The 24,803-nt window shown below is 36.2% G+C and overlaps 1 protein-coding gene and 1 pseudogene across 1 annotated transcript in view; both read right to left on the reverse strand.

Annotated features, from left to right (window-relative positions):
• LOC109095330 (BEN domain-containing protein 5-like) overlaps window positions 1–24,803 on the reverse strand; it is a 254,294-nt gene that overhangs the window by 85,188 nt on the left and 144,303 nt on the right. The window lies entirely within an intron of this gene.
• Window positions 21,485–21,641, reverse strand: LOC122146025 (annotated as a pseudogene).

Here is a 24,803-nt window from a genome sequence, read left to right on the forward strand (position 1 = left end):
GCTCTGACGTGAGCATGGGACTATTTCGATGGAAAAGGAGACTCTCTCTCTCTCGCTCTATCTCTCTCTTTTCCTCCAGGCACTGGAGCATGTGAGATTTGCTGGATTTACTCCATTCACATTTCTCTTTGAGTTTTAGCCCCTCACCTTACACACACACACACACACACACACACACACACTCGACAGCAAGGAAGCAGCGAGCTGGCACTAGGAGGTCCTCTCCCTCTGGGCTCTACTCCATTTTACTTGAGATCTGAAGTGACCTTTGTGGTGCAGCTGCAGGTCTTATGATTTATGTACCCAAACAAAGAGCAGTGCAGCGAATTCTAACCAGAACCACCATACGATACCAGAGAAAAACAGAGAGCTGGAGAAAAAGATCACAAAAGTACATAGAGAGTGAAGAGAGAAAGATGAAATGTAGATTAAAAGCAACTTACACAGAAGAATCTGCATCTGCATGCTTGTGTTTCATGTATGGATAAAACACAACTGGAGATAAATGAGAGGGGCAATTTAATGTGATTATTTCCAGATATTATACTATTTTTATAGAATTCATAACATTCTTAAATGCCTGATATTATAAACATAAAAGAAAATGAATTGAAATAAATATTTTGATTACATTTCCAATATCAAACAGGCAACTTTGTCCATTATTGATAATGCTTCATTCAACACATAATGTTTAACTTATCTCATAATGAATTATTTTCAGCAATGATAACAACACTACTGTTCAAATGTTTGGGGTCAGTAAGTTTTTTGTTTTAAAAAAAAAATAATAATAATAATTTTGGTCATCTGACCTTCATTCTGGGACTCACAAATTAGTCAACAAGTAGTTTACATTGAAGACATGACTGAGGAGACAAATCACTTCCTTTCAAATATTGGGGTCATGTCCCCTCTGTTCCCTTCCAAATCTGCTCCTATTGAGAGTTTCACGGCAGGAGATGGTGGTATTAGGCCATGTGCAAGACATTGATTAGCAGACAACTTTCAGAATTACCCGCTTACCATCTGTTGACAGTCTCAGATTTAAAGCTGAAGCATATTTTGTGGGTCACTCTGGATAAAAGCATCTGCTAAAAGCTTTAAATGCAAGTTCAAAGAGTTCAGGACTGGAGCAGGCTGGCACTTAGTCCAGTCTGTTGGGTGTCAGTTGGGCCAGACGATGCTCTTGTGAAGCTAGCCCTCCAGGCGGGTGCCTAAGAAGGTGGTGAGGAGATGTGAAGAGGGAGATGTTTTAGTAATTAGGCAGTATGGCAATTAATTAGTATGGGGCTACAACAGTGCAGCAAGGGATCTCTGGCAGACCCCGCTATGGCATGCGTGCTAAAAGGGAGCGGCATAGTGCGACCCACATGTAAGGGCTCCCAAAGACGATGGTAAACAACTTAATGTGAGTTAGTCAGCCAGCCAAAAGCACAAATTTGATCAGTTTCTCGAACTTTTTAAAAACTAAATGTCCCTTTCATTACTCCAAACCATATGTACGGCCTACTATAGAAAGCACAAAAAATAAAATAATAAAACAAGTGTTAATCTCAAATACAGAAAATTGCATTATTGTAAAACACCCAAAAAATCTGAAAAATACCAGTGTATATAAAGGAAAAAGGCTCTTTTTGGAAATATATTTTTTATTCATTTCATATTAATACTTGTCTTAGTGAACCAACTGCAGCTTATGTAGGGATCCAAAGAACACAAGGCATACAGTACTTGAGCTCATAGAGACTGTTTGAGTGAGCCTGCAGGCCTGAAAGCCTGATTTAACAGCCCGTTTAAACTCAGCCTGGAGATGATGTGTGATGTGTGTCATCAGAGACTCTCAGATCAATGAATCCACAAAACAATACAGCTAAAAAAAAGCTAATATTACAATTATACAAAAGCATGCATACTTTGATACCACAGATCTAAAACAGACTAACATTCATACATGTCACAGAGAATCCCACTTGACTCCAGGTTATGATTTAATAGACTACGTGCCTCCAGTTTCTCCATACATTTTGTTAACCTTGCACACGACTTCCCTCTAAATCAAGACTGGAAGGGCCAGTCACGTCTGCGACGATGCTGATATTGATTGGTAGTTCAGTATTAAACAAGCATTCTAGTTTTGATAGTTCTCGTGATGAATTCTAATGGATTTTTTCCATTGATCAGATGAGCGAATATAAATGGAGTTTAAAGCTGTAACCACATTGGCAGAGACACACTCATGGGCTCTAACAGAGGTCTTGTGGCTTTCTGAAAAACTCTATGTTTTACCTCAGAAGCCCTTCTAATCTTAAATGGAAGAAGCACCAAGCAGCCAAACAAAATGGGCACATATTCAACATCCTGCAGGAGAAATGACGTCGGATCCAACACGAATTTGACCCTCTTTGGGTGCGGTGCTAAACGTGTCAGGATAAATGACACTAGTTCCCGTACTACACTTTTAATCAAACCCTGTTATAATTAATGCCACACTCCATCGCCCAAACAAATATCTTTGTCAAGGTGCTAGTTGCTGTACAAGTTCTCCACAATGACATGATAACAGGGGGCATCCTAATTGCTTCTGTCCTGAAGACGCTGCCAACACGGGTGCAGATTTATCCTGAAAACCTCTCCTGTCCAACAAGTCCATAAAATATTTTATCACTCTGGCGCTGGCTAACTTTAATAAAGCCAGTGACCTTGAGGGATTGCCCAGGGGAGAGATGAAGCCTCTCTCTCCGAGAAGCAGATGCGGTTCTTCCATCCAGGGGTCCTTATCACAGCTCTACTTAATTACCTGCTCTAATTTCAACAGTTTTTAAAATGACCTCCGCACAAGCACATGACAGGCTGCTTTAATTAAACAAATGAATTCGCTGCTTATCTAACAAGATCAAAGCACTCATTTGTCACAGTGATAGTTAAGAATGCTGATAATGTTATCTGGACCGGACTGAGTTTTTGCCACACAGAAAGACTGGTGATCTCATCTTAAATGAATGTGATAATACAGTCAAGATTATAAATGCTTGTACCATCAGATTATGAGTAAAAGACAAAAGCTGTTTATGTGCTTGTGTCTAAGTTTACCATATTTTTCTTCTCCTAGATTTTCACTGCTGGACTGATCTGCAAAGTGTGAAAAATGGCTCTGAATTTATGAAATCTGTTGGGGACACAGTGAAGGCAAATTTGAAATGTGTAAGATCTTTCTTGCACTGTTTATATAATGTCTGTGGCCACACATAAAATCTTTCAATCTGTTTTTCGGTCAATATATCACTCTCTTAACCAGAAGGGAAACAAGCATTCTAAAGAACGCCTCAATTGGACTATATGCAAACACTGGTAATGTCACACGCACACTGTTCCTGATGTTTCCAACAATGTCATGAATCATAAATAGTGCCAAACACAGTGTAACCTTGAAAATAAGAACTAATGGTGAACAAATCATCACTTTCATGCACTGATTCGTAAAGCATGTGACTTGTTTTTCTTGTATTACATTGTCTCCTAACCAGGTGTGACATGGTAAAAAGAAATATCACTTCCACGCTACTCCCAGTATATTAAATATCAAACATGAAATGACAAGAGAGTGGAAGTTGAGAAACATTGGATATAATATTATTAGCCCCTCAAGTTCCACAAGAAAAAAGCATGTCGCCCGGTTGTGTATCTGAATTAATACGTTGAGTGAAGATTCAATGACTCACTCATAATAAAAAAAGGAAGTATTAAATAATGAAACTGTACTATTGTCATTTTTATAAGTTATTGAATTACTTTTTATTTATGTTATGCTAAAATTAATATTACATACACCACAGACAAAAAACAACTACAGTACTGGTATATAGATTTAAGCCACAGAAATAGCTCCTGAACAAATCAGTGATCAAATCTGTACAAATCTGAACTTGCACTTTCCGGTTTCTTATGAAATTTTAGAAAACATTTTGATTGTCTGTCTGAGACAACGTGCTAAGGATAAGACACAAGCTATAATAGTATAGTCTTAGTAAGGGCTAATATTTTCCAAGAAGGTAAGACCAATTTGAAAATATATAAATACAAATGAGTGTGACATTAAGACCACAGCAGCGTTCTAATGCAGAGTATTCCAGCGGACACGGAAAGATGCAAACTACTGTAGCTGCGAATTCATTTTAAACTACCAGCACATTATTTAGTTCTCTACTGTCTCTGTAATCTTTTGCAGCACACCCAACACAACTCAGCTCTACCATAACTGCATTGCTAATGGATTGCCGCCCAGAGATAACACAACATCCGTGTGATTTCACCACTAAACAGAATTAGCATTCCGTCACACAATCTAGATAAACATTAGCATAACTACCACTGCACAGCCATGTATAGAGTTGTTCTATTCAAACGTTTTTATCGAAATATACTGTAATCCAAATAAAAAAGTACCATGATGAAAGTGAAGTGATGTGTGGCCAAGTATGGTGACCCATACTTGGAATTTGTGCTCTGCATTTAACCCATCCAAGTGCATACACACACACCGTGAACACACACCCGAAGCAGTGGGCGGCCATATTGCTGCAGCACCTGGGGAGCAGTTGGGGCTCCGGTGCCTTGCTCAAGGGTCTCACCTCAGTCATGGTGTTGAGGTTGGAAGAGAGCACTAGTTATTCACTCCCCCCACTGACAATTCCTGCCCGACTTGAGACTCGAACCCGCAACCTTGGGTTAGAAGTCTGACTCTCTAACCATTAGGCCACAACTTTTATTGATATGATATTGCCATTACAACATACCATGGTATTACCCGTTTTTCCATGCTTTTTGGGAAGTACCATGGTGGTAGTCAAGTAGTTCAGACCAAAAAAATGGAAGTAATAAAGTAGTTCAGAAACAAAAATATTTAATAACAAATAGTGTTAAAATGTAAAAATAAAATACAATTATAAATAAACAAAACTAGTTAATTTTATATTAATATTGTTATATAATCAGTATACCAATTTCAGTGAGAATTTCAACTGAAAAAAATAAATAACATGAATTTCAAAATGACATTAGTTAAATAATAATAATAATAATAATAATAATAATAATAATAATAATAATAATAATAATAATAATAATAATAATAATAATAATAATGAATCAAAAACTTTATTTTCAGGTTAAATTAGATTTTAAATCCTATATTCAAATTTTAAACCAAACAGTATAAATATGCCAATTAGCAGTGCCATGATATAAATCAAAGCACAATAGCATTACCATTTGATACCATCAGTGAATCATGCTACTACCATAGTACTTTTTTTGTACGGTTGTTATCAGCATCATTATGATCCAAGCGTCTCAAATAAAGGATGGAGACACGTAATCTGTAGAACACCATAGTGTTATCGTGTTAATAATCCAGAACGGCAGCTGAGGACAGAAAAACAACAACAGCATGGCAAATAATACCTGCTTGACAATGCACTCGAGACACTTTACTGCATGATCAAGAGTCTTAATGAGCTGGCCGAGGAGATACCTGGTTGGCAAATAGAGGGAGAGAGAAATGAAGAGAAAGTCAGACAGGGAGAGAGAGAGACAGAGAGAGAGAGAGAGAGAGAGAGAGAGAGAGAGAGAGAGAGAGAGAGTGCCAGTTTGACTGAAGACTCCTTCTCTTCAACTGCATGCCGGAGGGTAGAGCTGAAGTCTCTTCAGGAAGCAGCAGGCTGGATCTATGGAGGCACCTCTCTGAGACACAGACATCTGCAGGCCTGACAGCCTCTGACAAATGAGATCCAGTTAAAGCTAAACAGCTCACTCTCAGCACCCCTCATCCCAAATGAAAGAACCCCAACATACACACACACGGGCAGGCTGAAGACCTGTCAAGCACGCAAGAAGACTGGATGGCCTCTGGCAACAATCTCACACATTCAGCGGCGGAGGTAGCTAGGGGCCCACCACACCCTAACACAGCATCCATCCGTATGACCGATCAGAGACAGCGAGATGGGAGAGAGAGGAACTCTGTGCTAAGGACTGATTTCTACACATTCTTGTTGGTGGCTATGGTGTGAGAAAAGCTGTCATAACAGAGCAGTGCAGGCTCTGTCTGTCGCTGAGCTGTCCTTGAACTTGTGAAAGTGCAGTTCCACACTCGCCAGAAACATTACGTAGCATAAGCCCTACACACCATGGACGTCTCATTACTGTCGCTCTGGTAGTGCCACTGAATCTCAATGGGTGGCCAAAAACAGGAATTGATGTCATGAGGAATGCTTCTAGAACGTTACAATAGTTGGTCTCTAGGGGTCAGGGTTCGGCTGGTCAGCACGGCACAGTTTTACCTGCTGGTAGAGGCCGCAACTACACTGTGTGGGCCTAAAAAGTTTTCTCTTACTTCATTAACAGGCATTCAAAAGACTTAATAGCTGTATATCATAGCAAAATTATTTTAACATACACTACTCTTGAAAAGTTTGTGGTCAGTAAGATTTTATTGATTTGAAAGAAATCAACAAGTAATAAATTGATTACAAGTTACACTTTACATTCCAATAAATAAATAAATAATATATATATATATATATATATATATAATATATATATATATATATATATATATATATATAAAATCTGTTTCAATTTAAATGTTGTTCTTTTAAACTTTCTATTTATTGAAGAATCTATATATATATATATATATATATATATATATATATATATATATATATATATATATATATATATATATATATATATATATATATAAAATAACTGTTTTAAACATTGAAAAAAATATGTGTATATATATATATATATATATATATATACACATTAAAATAGAAAACTTTTGTTTTAGATTGTAATAACATTTAATAATTTTATTATTTTTACTGTATTTTTGATCAAATAAATATAACCTTGGTGAGCATAAGAAATTTCCCAAAAAAACATTATAAAAATTAAACAACAATAGAAGTGGAATGTATTCTACAGAAATATAGTACAGGCTTTTCAAATAAACCATTTCATAAAATACTGTTAGGTATCAAAATATGAATGCTCTGATTATTTGTTGCTACACCTGTGTAAATTAGATGGGAACCAACTTACAACATACATCCATGACAAATCACCAAGAGTCCAGTCAAAAATAACTGAAAAAGTTGCTCAGAAAAGAGAAGAAGTTAGTTCTGAGAAAATATCTAGTATAATTTGTTTGAATATGCCATTTAGTTTAAAATTTTGTATCTATTGCAAGGGATTTTAAACAGCTTGAAATGTAAATTAAAAAGTCTTTAGACTTTAAGGCAAGACTTTAAGTATGCCCAAAAGTGTGCAAACACTTTTTGGAGACACTGCAGGTTTTTAAATCAGGTGCTGAGAAGCTGAATCTGATTACAGACATTAGTAAGAAGACACAGAGTGTTTGTGAACCAATTTAAAAAGTCTGAAGCTTTTTATCCCACCTTGATGACACATATATCCATGCATACAGATGCATTCATCCATTCAACACAAGAGGATAGATGTGCAGAGATGTTCATTCAACACTCCTGCTATGTAGAGGGGGATTTGATTTGTCACCTCATCAAGCCATGGGAGAACAAAGCGAACTTTACCCTCTCCTTCTCCTCTGCTCTCTGCTCATGTGAGCTGCTATTACAGTAATTCCCAAAGACTGATCCTTACCTACCCTTTCCCTCTCTCTCAAGGGCCACTAACTGAAGGAAAATGGCAAGTGTAATGTCCTCTACTCCGGTGTGGATGGTTGATTACAGGTAAATGGTGTAAAGATTTTCAGCATATCCTTGAGGACCTTATCATAATAAAATCTAGCTTACGAGGTGGTGGTGTACTGGCTAAGGTTTAGGGCTGGAAGCCAAAGGTTGCTGGTTCAATAGCTGTAAGTCAACACCATTGTGCACTTAACCCCAGGTTGCTCCAACAGGAATGTCCCTGAAGTGCCGTTCTATGGCTATGTGGTGTGAAATTTGTAGAAACTATATCAACTGGCTTGGTCATGTGCTGCCAAATCAAGAAGATACAATAGTCTATGAGTAAGAGTGATTTACAGTTACAGTCTTTTTTGTTTTTGAAAGAAAAGATTTGTTGATGAATACATGCAGAAGCACGGCTTTACAAATAGTTTGAAAAAAATTGCTACACTGCAAAAGTCTTCCCTACTACTTCGTCAACTTAATGCATGTGTGCTGAGAAAAATAATTAATTTGAAAAAAAAAAAATTCTTACCTACTTTGAACAGTGTGTGTATACACACACAAAATTTATATACAGAAAATATATACAAAACATAATAGATGTATTATAAAAGCACACCGGAGTCAACAGCAAACTTTCAGCTTCCAGGAAAGAGCTGTTTTTCATGCAAAGAGGATATTTTGTCAACTTTTTCTATATTACTTAGAGGAAATAAACAATTCTGCCAACTAATATAGTTCATTAGACTAACTGTAGGCAGTTTGTGGTTGCCAAGCGACACAGACACTTGGTGCGTTAATATAGAATTCAATTGACATAAAATGATACATATATCTGCAATTTAAAAAAGGACTTCTAATGCGGGTCATACAATCAGAGTCAGAAGTATCTGTTTATATAATAAAGACTATTGAATTGGTATGGAAAATACTCATTTTAAATAAATAAAACAGAAGCTGACTCACAACTTAAAATTGCATTCAAGACAACTATGGTTCTGTTACCAGAGGCACATTATTTTTTCAAAACTTAAAACAAGACATACATTTAGGGCACCATCTACATAACATAACAGGCCATTTTTTTTTAAACAAAGATAAAAGACAAGTGTCTTTCATGGTGAATTTCAAGGGGAATTACTGTGCAATGTGTATCACTAATCACACTTTCAGCCAATTATCAACTCACTTAAATATTACAACTGCTCTGCAAAGAGCAACTTATAACCCATCATTAACCACTGACAGAAACAGTGAGTGAGACAGTGGAATTTAATGGGAGCAACTGGATTTACAAAAGCACACTTGGGGCAAATTCACAGTTGTGCTGGTTTTGCACAAACACCTGCATCTAATTCACTAAACACACACAAAGTCACGTTGCAATCATATTTAAATTAAGTTTTAGTAAAACATGCCCCTTTCAATGCAAATTAGACTCATAATAAATGATGCTTAATAAAAAAAACAAAAAAAAAAACAACTGAACAAAAAGAAGATCGGGATATTAGTGTAAACAGTGCATGCAACAGGTGCGATTCCTTTTTATCCCTTTAACTTCACTATATATGAGCATGTTTGAATGTGTGTCTGTGCATTTTTTATTATTATAAGTGCAATAACTGGAATATGCAAAATACTGCTCTTCTACATAAAGTGAGAGACACATCATTACGAAAGACATTAAGGAAACCTGGGTGCAAACAGCATGAGATGTTCATACACACTCACACACAGCACATACACACACCTACCAGGGGCCCCGCATGCCACCACTGTAATGGGTTAATCTGTGGGCCTCTGATGGAGTGCTTTCTCACACACTCAATAGCCCAGTGATCATTTTAATGGACTCCAGTCACTCTCTGTGTCCTCTAGCAAAGACATCACACAGAGCTATCTGTTCATATGGCAGCATAAAGCATAGACGGAAATAGAGGAAAAATTCCACCCTTTTTTTCCCTTCATTTTTTCACTCCTAATCACAGCCCTAACACTTCCAAAGTAATATCTCAGAGTTTCGGAAACTGTGCCTATGTGAACGCAGCTTAGATGAGGAGGGGGGTTCTGGGAGGTGTTGAACCTGGTCTAATACTCTTTGTTGGATTGGTGAATCCATCTTAATCAGCGTGGCTCTCTACCTTTTGCCAGAGCAAACGGTGAAGCTATTTCAGAGCCAGCGCTTAATATTGCACAATATAATGAAATATTATCAGCTCGCAAACAAGACCAGACATTCAGCATTGACATTCAGATTTTGCATTATTATTTTTTTAGCAAACAGAGGACCTCTAAAATAAAGAAATAAATAAATAAACGCTGGCTTTTAGGTATTGTGTTATTTGTTGATTTTCCTGAAAGCAGACTGTGTGATTACAAGAATGTTTCATCTAGTAATTTTACCAAAGATTTAAAATTTGGCTGTATTGTGAGGGAGTCACCAATCTTTCCTGCCTCTTTAATTACTTACAAAACACCCATATAATTATTTAAACACAGGTTCACAAGAAACAGCCTCCTCATTCTCTCGCACTGACTGCTATCATTGGTTTTGACATTTTATTCTGGAAAATTATAAATGCCTGAAACAAATGAAACTCAAAGTAATCCAACTATCAGACACAAGGAGAAAAACATTTTCAGAGTTTATGACCTACAGAAAAATCAAATGCCACTAAAATCTTATAGGAGCAAATTAATTATTGGAAATGTAAATATTTTATTTATCCAAGTAACATTAATACCAATACCAGGAATTGTTCTTATGGGTCTCATACACACTATACAAGAACTCAGACTAGGTCAGACTAAGGTTATATATATGGCTGTGCTTCACACATTTCATTTAAAAAATGTATAACAAAACTGAGTCTGCTTTATTGCATTATTTTCCATTGTTTTGTAATTTCAAAACCAGGAAAAAAAACACACATTCTGTCCCTCCCAATCACAGCTACATTTTTCACCAGGAAAAGGCAAAGAGACGGCAATAAAAAGCAAAAAGAATTGCCCCCCCCCCCACTCCTTTTTCATTTCCAATGGGAAATGTAGTGAAAGACAGAAGTGCAGTACTGTAATATGTTTAAGTGGGTCTGTAGCGTTGGGCTGGCTGTATGATCCAGCCACCGACGGAGGGTCAAGCCACTGTAATACTCATTCAGTGGAGAGGCAGAGGATGTGCTGTGCTTATAATGCTTGTTTTGGGCTAGACAGCTACTTTCTCTCTCATATCAGCCCTGGGTCCAGTGTAAAACAACACCTCACAGATATTTACCAGAGTACATTTTTTGATAGACAGAACGATAGAACAATAGCTAGAATGATAGAATGAAAGAACGATAGAAAGATAGAATGATAGATAGAATGATAGAACGATAGATAGATAGATAGATAGATAGATAGATAGATAGATAGATAGATAGATAGATAGATAGATAGATAGATAGATAGATAGATAGAGATATGACCCACCTGCTGCTCTTGAACTGACAATCTCTCAATCTGTCTCTTTCTTTTTGTCTTTCTGTCTCTTTCTCACAGCCAGGCCTTTTGTTTCATTAGAGCACACAGATGTGCTGATGCTTACAGAATTACAGACAAGTGTTGCCAACCCAAACCAGATGGGACCAATTTATATTCAGATTAGCTATTTCTCTTCATTCATAATAATGCATCCTTCGTTTCATGACAGTTGGCTCACATCGACTGCCTGATGCTCCTTTCACCTTTGTGTCCAGACATAACTACAAAAAATGGACATATTACATAACTGTATTATAATGCATACCTCTGATTAAACTCATCTGGGCTATCATATTTAGATATCATTGAGCTTCATCATAATCTGAAATGTGATTGGTCAACAATAAGGTTAGCGGCTTCTAATATATACTAAAAATATGTAAAAGTGTTTTTACACCTTTAGCATATTATTTTTATTTAAAAAGACACCAAGACACCAAACATATAGCTTTCTGTATATGATTAGCTCATTATAATAAGAAACATTATTTACCATAAAAGCATAAATAAATAAATCTACATTATTTTAGCTTGCTTTATAATAAATTATTACTAATATTTATTTTAAAGGTCTAGTTTAGCTTGTTTTTAGGCTTGATTTCCTAATCATTCTGAATTGCTAATTTATAAAATCATAAAATACAGGGGTAAAGTGCATCTTGCTAAAGCTTTGAATGATCAAATTTTGCAAATACTGTTGTTAAAAATATTAATATGAGTAAAAAGTTGCACAGTTCATGCCACTTTCACTGACTATTTGCAATGTAGTATAATTTGGGGACTCAATATTCCTAACCTAGAAAACTATCAAGGATGCAGAGCATGCAAACTAGAATGCAGCCTTTTATGTATTCCCCTGGTCAGCAGCTCTCCATGATGAATTAGGCACAGAGACAAACTGAACAGATAATGTGTACTGGATGGCAGCCATTGCATCCTCAGACATTCTGATTCCGTGTAATTTGATTGGTTGCCCGCATTAATTCAGTCAGGCTGGAGATTTTTAAGATACTCAGTCCCGCTCAGCTTCAGACTGCATTTAATGCATTTCTCTCTCAAACATGTGCAGCCAAGCATGACCGCATATCATATGCTGAGACAACAAACCCGTAAACAACATTCGACTGAAAAAGGCACAGTCACAGAAGATAAATGTGCAAGTTAGTTGTGTTACATACTGTATGTGATTTCAAGTTTCAATTATGGGTTATTTAAAACCTAAAACTTCACTGTTTTGTTTCAGATGATTGTGTTGCATTCCATTTGAATGACATGCAATGCAGTTTGCATAATGCATTTGAAGTTAAACGACTGCAAACACATTTAATTGCTTGCTTGCTGTTAGTACAAGAAATCTGGCTAAATCAAAATACTCAAATGTTAAGGAATATAACCGTCGAAATCATAACAAACATGCTTTTAGAAACAGGGAGTTTCAGGGAGGGTCTCCATGTCAAGCTTCAAAGCCTCATGAAATACGTTATCTATCATCATTGATTAGTTGTTACATTCCTATATAGACTACATATTCACCAGTTTCAGAAGCCCCATCAAATGGATTCATGGGCTGCTCTTGGTGGACAGGAGGAAAAGAGAACCGAGAAGAGGCGGGAGATGAGAGAAAAGAGGAAAAATGGAGGGATTGGGCGTCAGCCGATGGATGCAATTAAGGATGAGTAGCATTTCTTTAGTATTCATCTTCAAAAGCATGTGGAAATGCTTATAGGGGTCTGCGCTCTGCCGATACAGGCCGCAGCTTTACTCTGTGTCCCACCACTCAGTCTGTTGACATAGCAGTCTTTCTTTGCTTTTTTTAATTTGCTATGCTTTCTGAGAAATTATCCTCTCTCTGCTCGGCTTTTTCCCATCTCGTCCGCCTCTGACAGCCATGCTTTGTGGAACGGCTGCGATACTCACAGTCGGGGTCAGAGGTCACTTCACAAGCACAAGTGTTCCGCCACCTCTCAAACTTCCACGCCAATCGTGAACCCTCTTCCCATTGCTAACCCCCTGTGGTTTATTAGATTGGAGTGGGATGGAAGAATAAAGCAGGTAAAGAGGCAGGTACGGCTGGAGCTAATGGTGAAAGCTGCATACAGTAATCATCAGAATGTTGGCTGCAGAGACGCAACACTCAAATAGTTCATTATAAGATGACACAACCAATTTGTAGCAGGGGCGGCAGCAATCTCAAAAATCTCCCCTGACAAAAGCATTTAGATTAGACTGCTTTTCAACCAGGAGAGCACTGACACGAATCGCTACAGTCAACTGGGGGAATGGAATCTGTTTTAATTCTCCTCCAGGCAAACATAAAACTGTCCAGGTAAGTCATTTAAGGAGAGGGACCGTTTCACCCAAAGAAGATCTCTTTGTCAAGTATGCGTGCTACGCTAAGACTATTCATCTGTTTGTTACATTTCCTTCCATTATTTCTCTTATAATCTTCCTTCACTGGCTCAGCTCATGAATGCTAATAGCTCTCTTGGAACAACATTGCTGTTTAGATTATTTCTAATCGGAGAGCAACTTTTTTTTTTTTCAGTGATTGTAATACACATATGAATGAATCCAGCTAGATGAAGCTGGTGGGTGAAAACGGAGTGAGGTGCTATTACATCGAATAAATGTAATTCCGTAATTACATTCTGAAAGAAGTACTTAGACCCCGCTGGCTCTAAAGAATCTCCCAGAGTGCAAGACCACCCCTAATATCACAGCCAGACCTAATGAACTCCAATGCAGTGCCATCAAATCTGTTCTTTACACTCGCTTTTTTATTTTATAGTTACTCTATTCCAACTCCAACACACACACACACACACACACAAAAGCAAAGCAGATGCTCTGTTGCTCAGAATACGGGCTTAGCTCTTCGTGTCTTATCATACTACATGCAGAAGCCCCAGTCTGATTCCTCTACAGCTCATGTTAGGAAAGCCAAACTCTACAAAGCAGCATGAAGACAAATTCAGGAAGGGCCAGGGGGAAAGGAAGCATCTAATCCTGGAACACAATCATCAGAAACAGAGAAAAGAAATGTTGGTTATGTTTGGCAGGGACTGGGGAAATTCAGCAACAAAAGAATGAGGTGTTAGTTTGCTAATAGCCCTTAAAGTGTCAGTGTAAATATTTGTGTATTTCTACACACAGAGTCAAGTGGTCCAAGTGTCCAAATGTGAGATGCTAAATAAATGTGCTTCTCTCTTCAGTACTGAAATATCAGCCCTTAAATGCAGGTCACTGGGGACCTGATGTGAAAGGCTCCATGCTTACGGCTGTTTCCAAGAAGAGCGTATCTAAGGGACTATTTATTTATTCCATCAAGGCTAAAAGAAAACCGCAAAACAAGAGCTTGGCGTATGTGGCTTGGTTTTAAAGAAATTTGTGTTTGAATTTGTGTGTGACTATAAAATGTACACAGTAATGACAAAGAATGCAAGACAAGTGTTTGCTCCCATAGCAAGTGCATAATTAGACTTTAATTTACATACTAAAGTTGTGTGTGATGTGGGTGGTAGCTTACAGTGTTGTACACCGTTTAGAATTAACTGAGAAAGCCTTTTAAATTTGAATGTAATATTTAAATTTGAACTAAGGTACTGTACAGTAGTAATGTATTATTTTAATTTAAACTGTTTATATTTACGGTAGTAAAGAGGAGGAATTGAAGTTTGGTTGTATTTTTGTAAGTATAGTGTTAAAATCCTTCGCGAAACTACCACCAGGTGGCGCAAAGGGACGGATTGCGAACTGAATGTAATTGTAAAATGAGATAAAAGAAGGAGGTAAAACAACAATAACATTATGATATAACATTGTACCATCTTTAAAAAAACATTAAAAAATGTACAGTGAGATTAATTTCAAAATGTAGGATAGTCTTAGGCTACAGTCTACTCATCAAAAATTAAAAGAAGACCTTTACACAAAGGATCTTATGCTTGCTATTGTTATTAAACAGTCATTAAATATAAGGCCTATATATACGGATAAAAAGCTAAATGTTTTCATTTCGGTTCATTGTTGGTTTAAAAAAAAAAAAATCCTTCAGGTTCCATTTGCAGATAGAAATGAGAACGGTCCAGCATTTAGCAATAATTATGATTCATTCTGTTAATATTCTTGATTTTTCAAATTGAATTATGCCTTTACTGTGTGACCAAAAATTTTGTATTTTCTGTTTCAGCTGTTTGATCGCGCTGGTGCCTCGCGCACATTCACTGGAAACAGTAGCCGTTCACCGTGCCATTCGGCGCGAGCAGCGGTCCACTTTGGCATATTTTTGTTAATTATGATTTTTAATTTTTTTCCCCGTCGATACTGAAACACGCGTGAACTACAAAGCCTATTTTTCCTAATGAATAATAGTTAAGCTTGAAATAGGCAACATCACGAATATGGAAACGTTTGGATTTCTCCCGAATGAGAGCCCAACCTTACCTTATGGTTCGCTTTATATTATTATTCATTTATTTTTTTTTGTTTGTTTATAGCTAAGCCTATATTATTATATACTGCAATTTTATTTATCCATTAGAATTATATATTTGTAATTATTGTTCTGTTCTGATAAAATTTGTTAAATTTAAAGGATTTGTTGTTAAGTGAAGAGAACTAAAAATATCCTGTTGGCACATTATAACATTATTAGGCCAGCCGTTATTATTTCTGAATGTAATAAAATGCAACTTATACATGACTTATATATTCTTATATATATATACTTATATATATATTTTTTTAACAAACTTAATTTATTTTTTAGCCTGTTTTAAAAAATAAATAAATAAAATAACATGCAGCAAACGAAAATAGGTGATTAATCGGTTAAAATTTGTTACTGTGGGGTAATTATAATTATTATATACTTAGGAACAGAGTCTGGGCCTAATCTAGGCTATCCAGGTTTTTTTTTTTTTTTTTTTTTTTTTTTTTTCATTGCATCTGAAAATGACTTTGTGCAGCACATTCACGCTCAACCTGCCTCGCGCGTTGCTCAGCTGTGGACGATTTAAAAATGTTTGATATAAAGGTTGCTGTCCCATTTTATACAGGAATTGTTCATTTAAAATTTTAAAATCGAATTATATTGTTAGTTCTAATTATATTGTTAACACAAGTTAATTTAGGCTATTTAACATGCACTGTGACCTTTTAACCTTTTTAACTTATAAACTCCTTGAGATTTTAAAGTCAGTTTAATAGTATTGAAGTTCAGTTTTTTATAAAAGGTTTTAAATGGTTAAATTATTTCTATGAATTAATAATATGTTATCAGGTTTTAATTGCTTAAATTATTTCTATGAATTAATAATATGTTATCATGTTTATTCTTGTAGAAAATAAGTGTTTATTCTTTTAGAAAATAAGGGAAAAAATAAGGGACGATCCAAATATTATTCATATTTGTTTTGCTTCACCTATTTATGTAAGCTACAATTATTCTAAAAAAAAAAAAAAAAAATTTTTCCAAAAAATGTAATTAAAAGTGCCATCGGCCTGAGTAAATTTGACCATTATAGAATTGTGACTTTAAAGGTTAGTGATTTAGGAGGTGGAAAATACTGTGAAATTACAAATGTTATGGGATTTTAAAGCATAACAACTGAAGGGCTATGAAACGTTAGCCCAGTGGTTCTCAACCTTTTTTTCCAACTGGCCGCACTATGGTCCAAGTGCAAGTCTCGCGGGCCGCACGCATATCTTTTACATATTATGTCATCAATACAAACCAACCTGATTTATAATATTATAGCCTAAATATTATGATATTTAATCGATTACATTCATTGAAATAAATTAATAATTCTACTCCCCATAAATAGCTAAAACACCTGATGCTGTCGGGAGCTGACCAATTTTGTGAAATTCGGCTCTAAAGGAGTAACAGCACAATGAAGTTGCGATTGTAAGTTGCAGTCTGTAAGACGCGCACGGGAGCATGACTTGAAACACGACATTGCAGAAAATGTGCGTTCACAAATGTAGCCTATGTTGATCCAAATATGGAAAGCACTTTCGAATTTAATAATATGAGATTCTCTCCAGAGATGTTTTGCCACATTTCCTCAATTAAGGATGATTGCTGCGTAGTATGGGTGTTTCTATTTGCCTGAACTTCTTCAAGTGAGTTACGGCGCAAACCGAAAATCCAGCACTCTCCTTCACTGCTGATACTGTGACTATTCTTGTTTGTATGTGTTCATTTGCTGGCATTTCCACACTTCTTTTTACTCCCTTAAAAACAAATTTGTCAATTCTGATGCTCAATTTTACCGAACGAATGGCTGTTGATGACTATTTGAATTGAATTCTGCCAAAGTGCGTGCTTGTATGTGTTCATAAAATGCGGAACGTGGGTCTTTTCGTGTCTGAAAATAATATATGAAAAACAAAAGAATTTTACATATAAACATTAGGCTATAGCTTATATTTCTTTAGTACATTTTTAAATGAATGTAAAAACTAAAATGAATTGTAAAACTGAAAGTTATTTTTTTTTAATTGTGTTCAGCATGGTGGGCCGCATTTGAATTCGTGACTGGCCGCGGGTTGAGAACCGCTGCGTTAGCCAATAAAGCATTTTTTTAAACAATGGCACTTAAAGTTTTGAACTAAAATATTATTTCAACCATATAGCCTGTGAATAAACAAAATGCATACTTTTCAATGAAAGAACACTGAGAGTTTGCTTCTGGTGTTTGGATTTGTACTTCAATAATGAGCTCCAAGTTTAGGAATAGCCAACACGGTTTTTTTTTTATTTCTCTCTCTCTCTCTCTCTCTCTCTCTCTCTCTCTCTCTCTCTCTCTCTCTCTCTCTCTCTCTCTTTAACTCTCTATTTAATTAACAGCATTAACTTACAATGAAATACATCTTCCTTCAGGTAGACTGAATGTTTTTCTGTCTTGCTAAATGTTGGGCTCATGATCAGTAGTGTATTCGCTCAAACTGATTTAGTTAAATCAAAATTTGCGGACTTTGAAGCTGGGCGCAGTTAGCGCGAGTCCCGCGCGCTGTGAAGCGGGAGCAGCTGATGGAGGACTCCGCTTGGTCTTAAAGCCTTCCGCAAACGCTACGTTCACAAATAACAATGATTTTCGTAAAATAATAATTTGTTATTATTATGGTCTTGTGAAAACAATAATATGGGCTGCGGGAAAATAATTAATAAAAAGAGTAAGGCTGCTGTGAGTGCAGGCATGTTTCAACCCAGTAACATGACAACACACCGTTCCTCACAGCCAAAAAAACAGACCGAATTCAGTTCAGCTGGAGGGGGTTGGGGTAGTTATGTATAGCTTGTGGGGGTCGAGATAAAGGTGTGAATCTCTTGGTCTTTCATATGGACAGTGTCTTATGAGGGTATCAAACTTGCAGAACAGGTTTAGATAGGACTTGTCATTTTGGTTTTAGGGCAACTTTGAAGAAAGGTTTTGATCCACTTCAAATGTTGACTAATGTATAGCAATATAGTTTATTAGTTATTATAACTTCAGAGGAAGTTGCCTTAACTCAATAAAATAAATTAAATAAATTCGCAAACGACATCCAGACCAGTCCAGACATCAGTATGATCCGTCTATGATGTTTTATAGGCTTTTTTTAGATTTGGGAATAAACATGCGTTACAGACATGACAAAAAAACTTTTTGGAGACATCATTATTATTATTATTAATTAATTATTTATTTTTTTATTTTTTATTTTTTAGCCTATTTACAATGCACAAACCAGAAGCAACAATATCTGCAGAGAAGGGTTGGCCATTCTCAAAAAAAAAAAATATCAATTTTATTTCAATTTTCGTTTTTGTGTTTCAGAGGAAAAATCAGTGTTAAGGTATCTCTCCATTACAGACCGTTCTGAAAGAAGAATTTATGCAAACGCGTATAAAATGCTATAAAAGCTGTAACAGAGATGTCTAGAGGCTATTTAATAGGTCTGCCTCCCATGTAAGATTTTTCTAGTTACTAGTCGTTCATTTGTCATTATTCAACTAATCGCAGGATTATGTTACATTTACATATATAATCCATAATGAGCCTTAATATATTTCGCGCTCAAGCACATGCATTAAGTTTGCCCCAAAGCACAGGCAGAAGTAGCCTAATAATTGTAAAAAAAAGGAGACATTTTAATTATTTATTAATAAACAAATGTTTTCTTGTCGGCTGCAAGATGAAATTCACAGTGCTGCCTCTCTCCACATGAACGCGCCTTTAAATAGACATACAACCTTCACAGATTACACAATGCTTTCGTTCTGAATTGATTCGTTTAAAAGACATTTCAAGCTTTCTGTAGATATATTTCCAATGTATTTGAGACACCACAATTTTTAGTTAATTCATTATCAGGAAAAAATTCAAGTGAGAGGGCGCCTCCCTGTCCTGCATGCGCATTAATAATTTTCGCACAAACACTTAAATATGAATAGTTATTCACATTTTGCATATGCATTACAACGTAAATTATTTTTTACATGCAATTATCCAAAATAAAACCAAACAAGATTTGTAGTGAAGATAAAACAAATAAGAATAAATGCTGCGCATGCACTCAGCATCACTCGCGCCGCGCAAATCTTGCACGCAGACATTTTACACACCTGCATTTAAATGCGGCTGCAGTTTTTTTATTTTTTTTACTTAAATTCTATGTAAGCAAGTAACGGCGGCTCCCTTTAAAATCACTGAAGTTGTCTATTAATGAAGCTCTTTTTTTTTTTTTTTTTACATCATTTGCAGTTTGGTGATTATAATGAGAGAACTTGAGTTTAATCGTGAGGACGTTTTATTAATCAGTCCATTCTTTAGAATTTCAATGATTTAGCTAAATCGTGCAGGTTTAATTTATTCGTTTCTTGTTTTAATCAGGCCTAAATAATGGGAACGAAATTATACAGTGCCTCACGTTTTACTAAAAGAAAATAATTTATAAAAACAAGCAACAATTTTTTACAGACAAATATATTTTTCCAAGAAGTTGTCTGTCAAAATAAAGGACAGTTAACGAATAACAAAAATGCATGTTGTTTTATTAAAGGAATTTTAAAATATAAATTAAAATATAGGCCTAATATATGAGAATATTGACATTTTGCATATAAATCCATGTAGCCTAGCTCACTAAAATAGGCTACCACTTTTAATGCTCTGATGCAAAGTAAACCACAATTTCTTTTGAATAATATAACACATAATTCATATTATATAAATAATACTGCACACCTATTAAATGTGTCAAATCTAAAATATGGTGTAATACTGTGTAGCTTAGAGAAAATATAAGCACAGGCTCAGGCACAGGCTTGACATTTATCCTGCTTGAATTCGTTCTAAGAAATGCACATAACTTCATAATTACCAAACTTTCATCTGTGAATATTAAATATTTGTAACTATAGTGTTTTTCTTTCATTTTCCCTGACTGCAGCCGTCAAATGTAACACATCAGAGAGGCAAAACTGACGTCTATTTGCGAAAATGTGCTTTGATGCGCTTGTTTGAAAACTTGTGATTAAAGCGCCACTCAGCGGTCAAAAGCTGCAAATGCATTTTGCAGACGCCGCGGCGGCGGTACGAGCGGCGGTAGAAGTGACGTTTTGGATGTCTACCTACTGTATATTGCTGAATTATAGATAGACAGACTCTGGCCCAAGTTAAAAAGCTCACAATAAAGTAAGTACATTTGCTACAGCACTGATGCTTATGAGTGTATAAGTATGAGATCTCTCCTCTTATTTACAGCAGCAAGAAGGACAGAGATGCTCTTGTATCCATGTGTGACACTGATTCAGTTTAGGAGGAGTTTAGACCAGACAGAATCAGGGGCTTGATTTGTTTGGAAATAAATCCTTAGGCTCGGATTTATTGCTGAAATTAGCCGAGCCAGTCCTTGTCCTGTATGCCCTTAATTAACAAGCCTTCAATTCCCCTATTAATTAGAACAAGCTATTAGCTATTTTACATCACTCTTCATTTGTCGACAATCAAAAGGGCAATTATTAAAAGCATGCCACATGGATAATTGTGCGAGGGGATGGGTAGCCACATCAGTGTGAAGATGCTGGAGACCTGAGAGAATCATTACCTTTACATTTATGCATTTAGCAGATGCTTTTATCCAAAGCAACTTACAGTGCATTCAGGCTAACATGTTTTACTTAACATATGTTCCCTGGGAATCGAACCCACAACCTTTTGTGCTGCTAACAGAATGCTCTACCACTGAGCCACAGGAACACAACACTTTTTTTTTTTTTTTTTACGGAGCAAGCCCCGGCTCCAGCTCCGTGATCCAAAAATCAATTTAACATGTAGTCCCCGGATAGGGGGCGTATCAAATATTAAACCGATAAGAACAGATACTACACATGATCAGAGCAGAAGCAATCAGAGCAGAAGATTTCTCTGAGCTTTCCTGTTTGAGTGAGAAAGTTCTACTACTTCCTGATGCTGCATAGAAAACTGTGTTTACGATTATGTAATGCTTCATTTATAAGGAATAGTTCAAAGTTCATAGAAAGCATATAGAAATAGAAAGCCTTATCACCCATCCTTGTATGAATTTCCAGGAGGCAGGTATAAGGTCTTTGATTTTTACCTGACAGAAACCTCACCAACTTGCACAAGGCCAGAGGACAAAAAGATACACGGGGGGGGACTTCTCTGTAAAAAACAGTTCTCTTAGGTTCAAGAACTGAGACCACTCATGATGTATTAATATTACCAATTTTTCCTTCATCAAGATCTACTCAAACTTTTCAAAAACCTAAGTGCTAAGCAATGGCAAAAATAAGATTAATCAGTCTAATGCACTGCACTGCAGCACAAATGCATTCCCATTTAGACGCAGACCCCCTCTTGGCCACAATAATCAAAGAGCAATGTAAGCCATTACGAAATTACTTCCATCATAGTTTCCATGCCAAGCTCTTCCATCTCACATTGGCATTCACTGTGTCAGATGTTTGGAGCAACCCTCAAAACTTTGAGCCATAAACCATGCCGACACAGAAATCCAGCGTCAGAGCCTCTTGGAAGGGACAGAATGGGGACACAAAACAAAATGGCTTTTCAGTCTAATGGCAAATATAATAAAAGAAACTCAACGAACCCCACACTGTCCTTCTATCACTCATTGTGAGCTCTCGTACAAGGCACAGGAGATTGTGCATTTGTGTGTGTGTGTGTATAATATACAATGAGGGCCGAAAGTGCATTAGTGGAATGAACTTCTGTTTTGCATTTTTCAAATCGGTGAGTGTACTGTATATAAAATGTACAAAATATTTATCAGCTCCTTGAGGTCTCCTAACTCTGAAGAGGATAAATTTGTTATGGGGAAATGTTAAAGAAATTCTCAAAAAAAAACAGGGAAGAAACATTTGTTCTACATCCCACATGCCACCTTATGTTGTCTCTTTCAACAGTACTCAGGCCCTGTAAGCAGTGAAGATTCCCTGAGCGACCAGAGGCCCATGGGGTCCACAAAGAAAGAGGGTGATAGAGATGGAGAAAGAATGAGAGAGAGGAAAGAGTTTCCTCTCCTCTAAGGTGAGCTTCCCCTACCCACAGCTTAACCAATCAGACTCAACAGCAGGAGACCAGTGATTGACAGGGCAATTACTGCTAGCAGCCTCTCTGGTGGATCCGGAGACATCTCCAAATACAATTTCACTATTTTGTTACATCAGACATTCACAGGAAGGATTTAGTACAAAAGCAAAATTGGCAAGCGGACTCATGGTGGAGCAGTCCTGCTGGTGGAAAACTTCCATATGGGGTGAGTGTGTGCGTCTTTTTTATTCCATGATTCTTTTTTTTTTTTTTTTTTTTTTTATAAAAACATACCCTTGGCCAAGGTTATTTCCCACTAACCCCTGTGCTATTTTTGAAAGTATTTTTCTCAATAATAGTTTTCTCTTTGAAGAGTGATAGAAGAGGTCTTTGCTGCTGGTAAGAGGAGAGAGACACCATTAAAAGTATCTCTTTAAATACATTAACGTAAGGATGGTGGTGAGCTACTTATTATGGTAATAAGAATGTCTTTTTTACAGTGATACATTAGTAGACAGTCAGTCTTTTTAAACTATACACTAGGTGAGAGTGGGGTAAACTGTGCCATTTTTTTTTTTTTTTTTTTTTTTTACTGAGGTCTCCAGGCAAGGAGAAATGAGCTATTATGAATAAACCTAATTTTATTTTAGAATGCATTAGAAGGTATAAATAAATAAAAATCAAACAAATAAAAATGCAAGCAATAATACAACAACAACAATAATGATAATAACAATATAATTATATATATATATATATATATATATATATATATATATATATATATATATATATATATATTAGATTATAATACTACATTGGAATTAAGTGCGCAAGAAACATTTTCTCTTATTATTGTATCATTGTTAAAAATTTTCAAAAGAAACTAATACTTTTATTCTGCAAGGATATATTAAATTAGTCAAGTGAAAGTAAAGACATTTATAATTTTATAGATTTCCATTTCAAATAAATTGTTCTTTTAAACCTTCTATTAATCAAAATATCCTGTAAAATGTATCATGATCTTCACAAAAATATTAAGCAGCACAACTGTTTTTAGCAATAATAATAAGAGGAAATGTTTCTTAAAGACCAAATCAGCACATTAGAATGATTTATGAATAATTTCTGACAGATTTATGACACTAGAGACTAAATAACATGGCTGCTGAAAATTTAATTTTGCCATTACAGGAATAAATTACATTTTAAAATATATTAAAATAGAAAAAAGATTTTATCCAGGGCATATATGTTTATTGTGCCTAGCAAGTTTTTATCATAAATAAAATGTATATAATTTTTTCAAGTGCATCTCTCAATCACAGGTAGCTGTACATGATGGGCCCAGTCATGTGACACATTAAACATAGTTTGCCAGTTTTCCCTTATGAAAAACATATTTTTGCCTTGCAGTTCGCCTGCAGGAATTTGTATCCACATTAATTCACAAGTGACAGCTCTGTAGCTTTGTGCCAGGAGACAAAAAGCTCTGTTGCAATCACAGCTGCAATCCTTCACTGTTCTTTAAAACAATATCCAGCGCAGGTCTGATTGCTGCAAAAGTTCCTTGTTTTTCGGTACGTATGGCACCCGCTCTACTCTGCCTCCACTGCATGCTGGGAGTTCCCAGCAGCATCTGCTAAGAGTGCCACAGAGCTCTCCATATTCACAGAACCCAGAACGCCAGAAGCTCAGTGACACTCCACTCGCTGCGCTTGCCGTTTATGCCGGCAGAAAGAAGCTGCTTGCTAATTCTCCGCTCTATCAGGCTAACAAATAAGCCCACACAGTGGGGGGGTGGGAATGGGAGGGGGGCACAAGCTCCCCTTTTCGGAGTTGAGAAGGTTGTCACCTTGGTGTGTGAATGAAGGGGAGGAAAAGTTTTCCATAAAAAGAGATGAGAAAATAAGAGAGAGGGAAGATACACAGACGACAATCTGCATATTATTCAGAACTGAACATGCTAGAAGTGGCTAAACTCAAATCATTC

The sequence above is a fragment of the Cyprinus carpio genome, chromosome A8, assembly GCF_018340385.1.
Source record: "Cyprinus carpio isolate SPL01 chromosome A8, ASM1834038v1, whole genome shotgun sequence".
NCBI lineage: Eukaryota > Metazoa > Chordata > Actinopteri > Cypriniformes > Cyprinidae > Cyprinus > Cyprinus carpio.